This window comes from Passer domesticus, chromosome 5, assembly GCF_036417665.1.
Source record: "Passer domesticus isolate bPasDom1 chromosome 5, bPasDom1.hap1, whole genome shotgun sequence".
NCBI lineage: Eukaryota > Metazoa > Chordata > Aves > Passeriformes > Passeridae > Passer > Passer domesticus.
This window is the reverse complement of record NC_087478.1, coordinates 5,415,018-5,427,260: the sequence shown is the minus strand read 5'-3', so window position 1 is coordinate 5,427,260 and position 12,243 is coordinate 5,415,018. Positions and strand designations below refer to the sequence as shown.

Below are 12,243 nucleotides of genomic sequence, written 5' to 3'. Positions count from 1 at the left end.
CGTGAAGAAATTCCTCCCAATGTTCAGCCTAAACTTTCCCTGGAACAGCTTGAGGCCATGTCCTTTCGTCCTGTCGCTAATTTTGTGGCGGCAGAGCCCGACCCGCTCCTGTCAGGGATTTGTAGAGCTATAAGGCACCTGTGAGCCTCCTTTTCTCCGGGATAAACAAACCCAGCTCCCTCAGCTGCTCCTCACAGGACTCAGGCTCCAAACCCTTCCCTAGCTCCATTGCTCTTCCCTGAACCCCCTCCAGCCCCTCAGTGTCCCTCCTGAACTGAGGGACCCAGAACTGAGCACAGCACTCGAGGTGTGGCCTCGCCCCTGCCCAGGACAAGGGGAGGAATGGCTTCTCCTGGCGTGAGGCAAAAGCGAGGGATGGGTGTGAGGTGAACAAAAGGGAACGTTATTGCACAGAACATTTTAGTGATTTTTGCCACTGGATCAAATCAGTTAGGAAGGGGTTTGCCATGCTGTGGGGATACAGTTCATTAATGGCTGTCAAACAGTGTGGTTGGAATGCTTTACATGGCAGATTCCCGGGATGGGGTTAGCTGGGGTCATTCACCCTGCACTGCCCCGGAGCTTTGTTACTGTGTTTGGAAGGATACAGGTCTGGGAGTGCCTCAACTGCCTGTTCTCAAGTCACAAAGCCAACCAGGACATGTTGGTTCGTTCCTTTACAAAATGAAAAATTGTAGCCATTGTAGCTAAAATGTCAGTTTCCGATGTGGAAAATACCAATCTTTCATTAAATAACCCCATGGCTCGAAAATAAGCTTTTTTGATTTGAAAATGCTGCTTTTCCATGTCCTAGGAGGTGTGAACTGCCTGTTGTCTAATAAAATCGTGCCTTTCCATAGGCTGGTCTCCCCAGCTGCCCTCCAAGTGCCACAGGCAGGGGTTTCCCAGGATGAAGGAGAGAAGTAAGGTGCCATTGGATGTTTGAATAGTGGACACTGGTAGGGAAGAGTCCTTTCACAGGTTCAGCATTTCAACGGGCTGCAGCTTACAAATCTCCCAAAGAAATAAAGCCAGCAAACATTTGGGACCAACTACATGGTGCAAAGAAACAGGTCTGATAGCAGATTTATGCATGCTGAGTCCATAATCCATGTGCTTTTTGTTTACTCTGCTAATGAACAGAATCTGCCTTCTTGATGGTGGAATGAGATCTTCTCTCTGGGAGGGAATAAGATTTTGGAATTGCTGTCATGTCCCATCACTGCATCTGTGGCTGGATGTTGGGAGTGTATGGGAGTTAGGGGGGCAATAAAGAAACCTTCTGAGAGACTGAGGAACAGAATTACTAGCAGCTCATCATGGCTTTTTATTTGAGCTTTAAGTTCTTGCAGACGGCAAGACCTTACTGCATGTGCAGCAAAGAAAATTGAGTTTTACTCGTCAGAAGATTTTAAATAAACATTTGGGGGTTTTGTTGTTGTTGTTTTGGTTTGTTTCCCCCCCACTTCTGATAGCTGTTTGTTCCCTCAGTAATCCCAGATCGGGTTATAGTACCCAGATTTAATTTCTGGGAACAGATCTTATTTAAGCCACAAATACCCAAGTTCTGGGGGAGCAGTTTATCTTTTCAGTGTGTGCTTCTCTGCCACTAAGATTTATGTATCTCACAATGCTTTGAAGAGATCCAAATGCAAGAATAGTCCTTGCTTGCAGTTCTAAAATGGAGGTGGGTTGCCTGGAAGCAGAAGTCATATATCTGACGATAATTGGAATGAAACACTTTGCTTTTTAAAAGCCAAAGAAAAATTAGAGTCCTTGTCGATATGGAAAGGAGATAAATAACCAAAGAGGCTTTGTGAAAAATAAAAAATATGAGACAATTTATTTACATGAAAGAAAAAATGGCTTCTGTCTAAGGAAGATTAAAGTGTTTGCACAAAACTCCTGTTGCACATCCGCCTTGTGGGAATACAAGGAATAAAGCAATTGTTTGGGCCCACCTATTTTATTCAGATATTTTTTTCACCAGTTTCTCTCAGAATCCTTCTGTCCATTCTGCAGGTGACAGATGACACACAGAAATGAAATGTGTGGGCTCTGTGTACGAAGGAAATCTGTTCTGGCTCTCCTGGTGAGTGGTGTGAGCTGCTGGGCTGAGTTAGGAGTAGCCCATCTCTGTATGCTGTATGACACAGATAATAAATATTTGGAGGTAAGGGGTATAAAAGTGTCCCAGACCACTCCAAAAAGTTTCCCCAGACCACTCCATAACATTTGTTTGCAAAAAAAGACATTGGTCAGCTCTGGGTCTGAGGGCTCAGATGCAGTCAAGTTACTTAAGAAAGTTAGTCCCTAGAAAATGTGGGATAATTCAGTTTAGCTTAGTCTGAAATGATGAAGAATTGTGCTGAATTGTCACATCAGTCTGGGCTAACATGTTAGGTATTGTTTTTGCAGTTATCTGGGAGCTGAGTCCTGAGAATGAGCCAAGGCTTGAACTTTGGGAAGCTTTGGTACAAAGAACACCTCTCTATGAATATCTCTCTATATACACACTCAGGGCTTACAATTTATCCATCTCCCTGTGTGTCATGGATTATGTGGAACTCATGTGCCTCTGCATCTCTTCTGCTGGCTTTACTCTTTCTGTCTTTTAAGTCTCAGCATTACCTTCTTGATTGTTGCTGTAGTAGCTGCTGGAAACTCCTAATTTTGACCAGGATCCCATGGATAATGTACAGACATAGCCCAAAGACTGACTTCTCTCTCAGGACACAAGGAATATGCACTGTCCTGGTCTGGATCGTGTCCTCTGAGCAGCTCAGGTGCCTAAAGAGGCTTTGCTTTATTCTGCCACAGAGCTATCTGCATGTCTGTGGAAGAACTACTAACCTTGCCTAATACCTGGGCCTCTTGCCAACATAAATGCTGGAGTGTTTGCTGTGACTTCAGATTTGCTGATTAAGCTTAATTTCCAGCTGACAGGTAATTTGAAAACACCATAAAGATATGTTCTTTGCAGGCTTTGAGCAGATTAAGTCAGGGAGAGGGGTTGTTATAAAGCACATCCAACTTCTGCAGTCAGCAGTACTCTGTGATGAATGTCACCATAACCTAGAGAGAAGTAAGATGATGAAATGCATTCCTTTCTTCCAACAATTAAGTGCTACCATGGCCTGGAGAGGGCTCAGAGCCAGCTGGGAAAATTTACATTAATCAGAGTCAGGCCTTAGATGATCATCTACAGTAAAACAGCTACAAAGAGCATGAAAGTGAGATGTATGATCTAAATGTTTGTCTGCCACTGACAGATGGTAGGACAGGTTAAATCTCGGATCATCATGGGTTTTTGATTATCAGCCCAGTATTGAATCTATTGCTATTGATACTGTTCTTACCTTCCAAGGGAAAATCATCAAAACGGAAGTCCAGGAAGCCAAAAGATGACAGAAATAAAGTAGTAGAAAAAAAAATGACCCAAGGTCTTATTTTCAATCTAATAACCCTGCTGTGGGCAGGATATGTGAAGCAAAGGTAGTGCCAAAGAATGTGTGTAACTGCTTTTCTTTTGGCCCATTGTAAGTTCAGTGCAGCATGTTGTGTACCTCTTTCCCTCCCACATATTGCCAAATGGATAACTTCTTTTACAACTGCAGTTATATAACACTCCTGTGCAATAACACAGGAGAGTAAAGATGCTCTAGAAGAATTTTTAGATGATCTAATACAGAGACTGGTGGAATGTAGGGAAATTATAATGTCACAGTTTTATTTCTCAGATTTTTCCTTCCTCTAGTGAGTTGCAGTTGGATTGTGCCAAGTTGCTGGAATTCCTCACCAGCAGCTCTGATTTCTTTCTTGAAACCAACTCATTCTGTCACCAGTCAAAAATATTATCTCTAGGTTTTTTTCTAATAAATTTAGTGATTTGAGTCAAACTAGCAAAAATATCGCACTTATGGACAGTCTAGCCTGAGCAGCAGAAATGAAAAGTCTTCCACACTATTTCCTCTGGGTACCTGGCCCTGCCTTAGGAACTCTGATGACAAAGTAATTTTCTGCCTGTCAGTAGGCTGGTTTAGAAATTTTGCAGAGAAGAGCAAAATGTTAACTACAGGTCTGATGGTTTTGTGATTTTGTGTCTGTCATTGCAGAGGAGTTGAACTGGCTCCTGGCTGTGGAATAACTACCAGAGACAGCACTGTAGGGTCCTTGTTCAGGCTGTCTTCTCTTTCGTGACTGATCAGCAGATACTGGTGTCAGCTCAGGATGCAGTACATTTCACTCAACAGCTGCCATGCCAAAAATAAGATGGATAAATGTGCAGAAAATCTAAAAACCAAACTGACCACCATCTTTGTTTTCTCTTTCCAACAGATGGCAGCAATTCTCTTTCCATATTGTCATCGGTTGAACAGGGCAGGAGCTCCAGAATACCAGAAGAATTAAAAAATACAGGCATCTTTGCCCTTTTCTTTTGCTCTTTCTGAGTGTGAAATTTGCACCAAGAAGGCAGCAGACTGAGAAAATGTCTGAAGCCCTTGGAATGTGGCACTGCTGCCAAGTACAGCCGTGCCAGGAAAACACAGGCAGGTCAACAAGCAAACGTGACCCAGGGCTCAGAGATGGGGGAGGGAGGTTTTCTTTTGCCTAAGAATGATCCAAAGTAAAAGTGGGACTGTTTTAGGGTTTAATTGAGAAGGAATTGGAGAGCCATGGAAGAAGGGAATGGAACATGAGGATTCCAGGTCAGATGGAGAAGTCTCAGACAGCCAAGGAGCAATGTCAGTGCACCTTGTGGAGGAAGAATCACACACAGTGCACTGTCCAGTGCAGCAGGCTTCCCTTGGAAGAACTGCCTTCTTAATGTTTGTATAAATCTCCAAGAGGAAATTAAACAAGAATGGAGCTCAGGAGGGCTCTCTTCAGAAAGTAGTGTGGCAAAAATCTCTGGCAGATAAGACTGCTTTCTTTATCCTGAAATGCACCTGTGTTCCTCATTAGAAGAGAACAGCTCCATACCACCAGATGGACCATGGGGAGGGATGAGCCAGGCTCCCATCACACATTATGACATAAAGAAAGCATTTCTTCCTGGCTGCAAAGAGATGGTCAAGATAAAAATATTTAGATTTAAGATTATTTAAAATGTAAAAAAACTGCATGATATTATTTTAAAAAGCATAACTCTCAACTATAGCCTGGAGGCAAATGAGTTCCTAATGAATTTTGGCACTTAAATCCTTTTCTAAAATCTCTTTCTAATGTTTTCAGTCATATATACCCTTTATTTTCTTTTTACCTCAAATGTCTTGCTAGGATTTTTGGTTGAAGTGCTCTTTGACTCCACAAGCTGCTTTCCTGCTAAATGTGGAAAATGTCACTCTAGTGGGTTGTGTAATTGCACTCCCCACTATTTCTCTTTTTACACAATCTGGAGGAGGGAAATAGTGCTACCCAGTGAACTGAGCTGCACTGGCAGTTTTGATGGGATGCAGCAAAGACAAACCACTAAAAGGAAAATTCCAGAACATGATGGAGACTGTTACAGTACAGAGTTTCCCAATAAGACACCCCAGATCACACTCCTGATAGGAGCTAATTGGGTTTTTTCTAGAGCATCTTGTGGGTCTGCAAGCCATGAACCATGAGCAGCACTCCAGGGGACATGGGACCATATCCTCATCTTGCTCTTGGGATACTGTAGTTTCTACTGGGTGGAAATGAAGTTTGCAAGCACATCTCAAAAATTGCAGCATTCCCCTGGTTGTTTAAGGGATATTCTCATGTTGCAGCCTTGGCTTGTCTCTGTGATGGCTTTAGGAATACCCCAGCATACCTGGGAATATAGCTGCTGCCAGGAGGCTTGAAGTGCAGTTTGTATGGTGTTTAAGCCTCTTTGAGACAGCACTGCCATTGAAAGAAATGCAGGTGGAGCCATACAGACAACCAGATCAGAATGAACCAGCCCAGAGGTTTTTAACCTGGATCAGTTTTTACCTAAAGCAGTTTTGCTTGTGCTGACTCAAAACATGCTCACAGTTTTGATAGTATGCTGGGGAGAAGTAACCTTTGGACCTGTTGGAACAGGTCCAGAAGAAGGCCATGAAAATTAACAAAGTGCTGAAGCACCTCTCCTGTGAACAGGCTAAAAGAGTTGGAGTTGTTCAGCCTGGAGAAGAAAAGGCTCTGGGGAGGCATTATTAAAGCTTTTCAATACTGAAAGGGGGCTGGTAAGAAAGATGGAGAGAGACTTTTTAACAGGACTAGTAGTGACAGGATAAAGGAAAACAGTTTAATCTGAAAGAGGATAGGTTTAGAGTGCACATAAGAGTGATTTATTTTTGCAAGGAGGGTGGTGGAAATGGGCCTGAGTTGACCAGAAAAGCTATGGATGGATGCCCCATCCCTGGAAGTATTCAAGGCCAGGTTGGATGGGGCTTTGAGATGCTTGATCTAGTGGAAGGTGTTCCTGCCTGTGGCACTGGGAGAGCAGTGACTACTGGGAATAATTTGGTTTGCAAGAAAAAGTAGAGAAGGAGAACTTTTCTGAGGCTATTTGAGGCAGTAAACTCAGACTGAAATTTTGTCAGAAAACAAAATGGTTTTCAGACAGCTGAGGGCGCTGAGCACTTCTTAAGTGAAGTTGGTGTTTTGCAGTTTTGGGCTTTAAGTTACAGCACCAAAATGCTCTGATCACACATAACACTGCTGGTGAGCAAAGCCTCACCAGGGGCTCAGGGTCCAACACTGGCAATAGCTGAAAAATGAAAGACCTAGAGCTGGTTAAATAACTGCTTATGTGCTTAAGTGCAAGCATAAATGTATTGCCTTAATTTTAATGGCACCTTGAAAGACCTCTTTGATCACTGATTTCCCCTTCTGAAGCAGCAGGACTTTGTTTATTTATTGCAATTTCCATAAAAGTAGAACTGGAGAAAAATGTTAGGCTCATGTACCTGTATATTTTTATTCTGGTCATCTTCTGTCAGTTTTCTCTCATCCTGGTTTTATCCTTATCACTGAGATCTGCTTCTTTGCATGACACACCTTTGCCAGAATCACCACCTAGAGCTGTCCCAAATTTCCCAAGAAATGGCCTTTCTTGTGTTGGAATCTGCATTTTGGGCACGTCTGTTCAGGTCTGGAAAAAAGACACAGTGATTTCATTTCACCCGGACTATGATGCATGATTCTTTTTAGGGATTTTTAATATAAATCAGATTTCTCTGGATTCTCATTTATCTTGCATTGATTTCTCTAGCTTATTCAAGCTTCTTAAAATCATTCTGTGGTTTTTGTTTATTCACCACTTTTTATTAGCAAATCCTTAATTCCTTTGTGCTTCTAAAGCTTCTTAGGACACGAAACAATGCTTCTGATTTTTTAACTCTTATTATTACCTCTAATGGTATGAATAAAAATTAGTTTACTTTGATGAAATACACTTAATTCATACACTTATTTTATTAAAGTCAAGTAATTACTGCAACTAAAGTCTTTCTTACTTGGATATTTCATGTCTTTAGAAGAAAGGTTAATCTACTTACTGTGGCAGTCATTTCTGCAATTTTTTCAGCTCCAAAGGGACATCTTGGCTTAGAAAGTTAAGGATTTTTGAGTCAGTCAATTTCCTTGTTTTCATCCACAGAAACTTTGATTTGCATTTTCAAGTACTGGTAATTAAATTAAAGGATCTGTGACTTGCAAGGCTGTTTGACATTAGGCATGTAACACATCTCTCAGTGTCTTAGTTTGCAAGATGTGGCTGAGGGTGTGTATTCTATTTCTATCTGTTAGAGGTGGGGCAGTTATCTTCTGTTCATTGGGCAGTTTTCTTTATCTCTTCCACAGTCAATCCTCCCTCCAGGTGTTAATGGGCCAGGGAGTGTCACTGCATGGCTGATAAAATTCCATCATCCCATTGAGAGATCCTGCACCCAGGGGGAGGAGCGAAGCATTCCTACCTGGAAATAATCTGGGATTTGGAACAACACACAGCAGCCTTTTCCCACTGGATTCCCTGAGGAGCAGCTTCCTTCTCCCCTACATTCCCAGAGGAAGACCAGGCACATCTACACTGCCAGTGGACCTTCAGAGGAAAACTCCACCTTTCTACAAGATCCCTGCTCCAACAGAACCACAGCTGGCACTGCAGGAGGGCTGAGCCACCATAGAATGGGACTGTTGCCACCACCCTGACCCACAGGGTGTCAGCTATTCTGACTCTTGTCAGTGGTTTATTTTTTTTGTACTATTGAACTTGTATTTTTAATTTTCCTAGTAAAGAACTGTTATTCCTAGTCCCATGTCTTTGCCTGAGAGCCCCTTAATTTCAAAATTATAATAATTCAGGGGGAGGGGGTTTACATTTTCCATTTTAAGAGAAGCTCCTGCCTTCCTTAGTAGACACTTGTCTTTTCAAACCAAGACATTTAGGTACATGTGTGTATGGTGAATTCCCCACATGGAGATAAATGTCCTAATTTAGGGTTTGTATATGACAATGTGGCTGTGATGGTGTCTCCTAACCTGAGCTGTACAGAGCCTCAAGGCATGGCATGGGGCACCTCATTTTTTGTTCAGGTGCCCTGGTGTCTAAGGCTCTACATTTTGTCATAGAACAAATGTCTTCCTCTTTGTCTTCTGTGACCATGCAGCCAGGCTGCAGCTGGCATGGGAACTTTGGGAGGGATTTGCTTTCATCCCTGAGCACAGGACTTGGCTCCTGAGCTGCTGAGCTCCTCAGTTTCCCCACTGAGGAATGAAGCACAGGTAAATGATTCTGCAGAGAAACGGCAGAGCATGTTTCTCTTGTCCCACTACTATCTTCACTGACAAAATATAATTTCTCAGTACTCATAATGTGGGATTCCCAACCCACATTTCTCAGCATTTCCAAAAATATAAAAAATGTTTTTGTCAACACATAACTTCCTCATGGTAGAGCCAGGCAGCACAGGGACCATCTATTTTCTCCACATGAAGAAATACCTGGCTATTAAAGGGAGGGACATGCAGAAATCAAGTCCAGCTGCCTGATGAGATGCACACTGATACCCATATGTCAAATGGTTGAATCCATATTTCTGTCAAATCTGCTGGGGGTGTTCAAACTGGATTTCTCAAGGGGTAGCCTGTGGGTGTTCCCAGTGGCAAGTGATCTCTCTCGGGTGTCTCCTGCTTAACATTTTGTCTGTCTTTGGCCTTTGGGTGCTCTAGGCAGCGCCACAGCTATCAGACCCAGGGGGCTGTTTGACCTCTGGGCAGGTCAGTATCTCACAGGTGTGACCCATGAGCTCTGTGGGATGCAATGACACAAGACAGAGGCATTTTATCCCTCCTGCCAGCCTTTCTGCCTCCCTCTGCCACTTTGATCTCTCTTCAGCCAGGACCAGATCCAGGTGGGGTTGATGGCTGGAGGGTCTGTAGCCAGCTACTCCACTGGAGTCATACTGCACGTCCTGAATCAGGCAGCCTTAGTGGCAGGTCAGGGAGGGGATGGATGCCACACACAGCCACCACTCTAAATCCCTGCAGCTTCCTAAAGTGACATCCAGCCAAGGAACATAGCAGATGAGGGAGCAGACCTTATAATTAGGTTTACAGTTTGATCAATTATTGTCATAGCTGCAATAAGCTAGTTACAGAGATGGGAACAAGCTGGTGTCATAGAAAGTCAGCTATAAAAGGTGTGTTTCTAGACATGCTGAGTTCTGTGAAGACAGAGAAATAGCCTATTAAAATAACTTGTTAACACACAGGTTGTAGCCTCAAAGCTGCTGTTTGCTTTGTATGTGTTTTATTTTTCCTCTCATTTTCACTTACTTGTTCCTTTACTGTCTTATGTAAAGGGATATTGTTTTATTTCGGTAGATTATTGGATAATATAGTGTACAGGAGGTAAACACTTGTGGTTACTTCTATTTGCTCAGCTCCCTCAAGGTGAACAGAATGTGATGTAGACCCAAAGAGGAACCCAGGCAGTTTCTTTGCACTAATTCCTATAATAGAATCCTAGAGTATCCTGAGTTGGAAGGCAGCCACAAGGATCATCAAGTCCAGCTCCTGGCCCTGCACAGGACAAGCCAAATAATCCCACCATGTGTCTGAGAGTGTTGTCCAAGCACTTCCTGAACTCAGACAAACTTGGTGTTGTGACCACTTCCCTTGGGAGCCTATGCCCAGCCACCCCCTTGGTGTGGTGTTTACTGTCTCACTTGCAGCCATCTCTTCTTATTTCTGTTTTTCCCTAGCTACCTGATTTTTCTGGTTGGCCATTGGTTAGGAGAAAGGATACCTGGCCTCAACTCCATGCTGAAGAGAAAGAAAAGTCAGTCTTGTGCTTGACTGAATTACATCAAAACTTCTGTCTGTTCATTTATTCAAGAGACAATGAAAGGGGAAGGAAATTGTAAAATTTTTAGGCACTTGCTCTCACTGAGGGGTTAGGATACTACTAGTTTGACTATTACATTATTTTTTCCTTATGCATTTCTTAGCATTGCAATGTCAGAGTAGGGTTAAATGACAGAGTTCCCGTCCAGGTCCCATTGCTTTGATTTAGCCTGTCATTCTCCAGGAGGGAGACCTGTGACAAAACCTGAATCAAGCCCAATGTCAAACATCACTAATTATTTCTGCTTGCAGTTTTTGTACAGCTCATCACTGTAGGGTCTGAGTTCTCCCTGATGCTGTAGTAAAAACCTATGGATCTATACACAACCTGTTCTATTTTCTGCAAAGTTTTTTTCTTGGCCTGATAACTTTCTGTTAGATACCATACCATTTTTTTTTTTTTACAGACTGTGCTCTGGGTGAGGATTTAGTGCAAATCTCTTATTTAAAAGTCGCAGTAATTGCTCCTTGAGGCCAAATCTGAGCTGAACACACTGCAGCTGGAGTTATAGCTGGACGTGGTGAGTTTTGGCAGCAATAGCATGTTCCAGAGTAGAGAGAAAATATGGAAAGGCACTTCAGGGTCCTGCAGGATTTTTGTATAGGATATGTGAACTTAGGGCTGGGTCAGGACACCTCAGGAAGGTAAACTTCTTAAGAGGCATTTTCTCTTCTTTATTCTTTGAAAACAAAGGGCCATCTAAGATTTTGGGCTGCCTGAGACTGCAGCCAGTAAAGTACATTTTGGGATTAAACAGATTGTGTTTGGGAGTGACAGCTAGGTTAATATATTACTTTGGTAATAACCCCTTGTAAGCTCTTCAGTGTGTTATCTCTACATACCAAATCTCAAAGAACTTCCTAGATTACAGGCAGCTCCTGTAAAGGTATCATTTGCCCAAACCATTACCCCAGACACATCTCATCCTTGAACCTGGGATAGAGGAGTAATGTTAACTGAATGTAACTAGAGGAATTTGAGAGAGAAAAATAACTGCTATGGGAATGATTTTACACATATTAATGTATTTCATGGATCACTTGGATTTCAGGTGGCTGAACTGCTTTGGAATATGCTGCTTTCTCTGTGTTCCTGTTCTTGCCACTTCCATTTTTCAGCACTTGTTCACCACTAAGCTCAGAGAGGCAAAATCAATAGTGCTCCAACATTAATAATTGAGCAAAGTAGGCAGCCAGCTGAGTAAACCCCATCTCACTTGAAATCAGAGCAGTTACTCCTGCCTTGAGCTAATATATCTGAGAATTAGGTGCTGGCTGAGGTGGAAAATGGGATAAAAACACCAAAATAAAATAAAAAAGCCAAACAGCTGGCTCCCCCCTGTACTGTGCTGTCATGATTCTCACCAAAGGAGTGGCAGAAGTGAATAAGGATTGCTCTCTTGAATCATTCTGTATCAGGATGCAATCAGGCAGAATGGTTTGAAAGCATCTTTAGTTTGTAGGAATGAACTCTCCAGGGATCTGAGTGTTATTTCCAGGTTTCATCCTAAAGCATAAATCATGTACTTATTGAGAGCTGATCATATAAAGAACACAAAGAAGAAAAGAGTCTGAGCTTTTAACTTGGGGAGTGGGGAAAAAAAAAAGAAAAAGCAATAAACACACCACTGGAAGTGTTTCTGAAGGGCATTTGGATACTCTCTCAATGCAGGGTGAGAACCCCACTTATGTGAGAGAATGTGATGCTCCACAACATCCCCTCACTGAAATGCTGCCATTTCTGGAAAAGACTGCAATAAATTCCTAACACCCCTGGTGAAATTACACAGTGCTTAAGGGACAGGGTCTCTTAATCCCAGTAAACCATTGAGCAATAGGATGGCACATCAGATTGTCATATCACCCTGGTGGCTTCTGCAGTTC

The 12,243-nt window shown here is 42.6% G+C and overlaps 2 long non-coding RNA genes across 2 annotated transcripts; one reads left to right on the top strand and one right to left on the bottom strand.

Annotated features, from left to right (window-relative positions):
* Positions 1-111: 111 nt before the first annotated feature.
* On the top strand, positions 112-8,266 carry LOC135301573 (uncharacterized). Its single transcript, XR_010363326.1, has 2 exons — positions 112-2,946; positions 4,339-8,266. It is a non-coding gene; the product is annotated as an uncharacterized LOC135301573 (long non-coding RNA).
* On the bottom strand, positions 6,927-8,548 carry LOC135301571 (uncharacterized). The gene is made up of 3 exons (XR_010363323.1): positions 8,494-8,548; positions 7,512-7,559; positions 6,927-7,105 (listed from the first exon to the last, which is right to left on the bottom strand). It is a non-coding gene; the product is annotated as an uncharacterized LOC135301571 (long non-coding RNA).
* Positions 8,549-12,243: the final 3,695 nt, after the last annotated feature.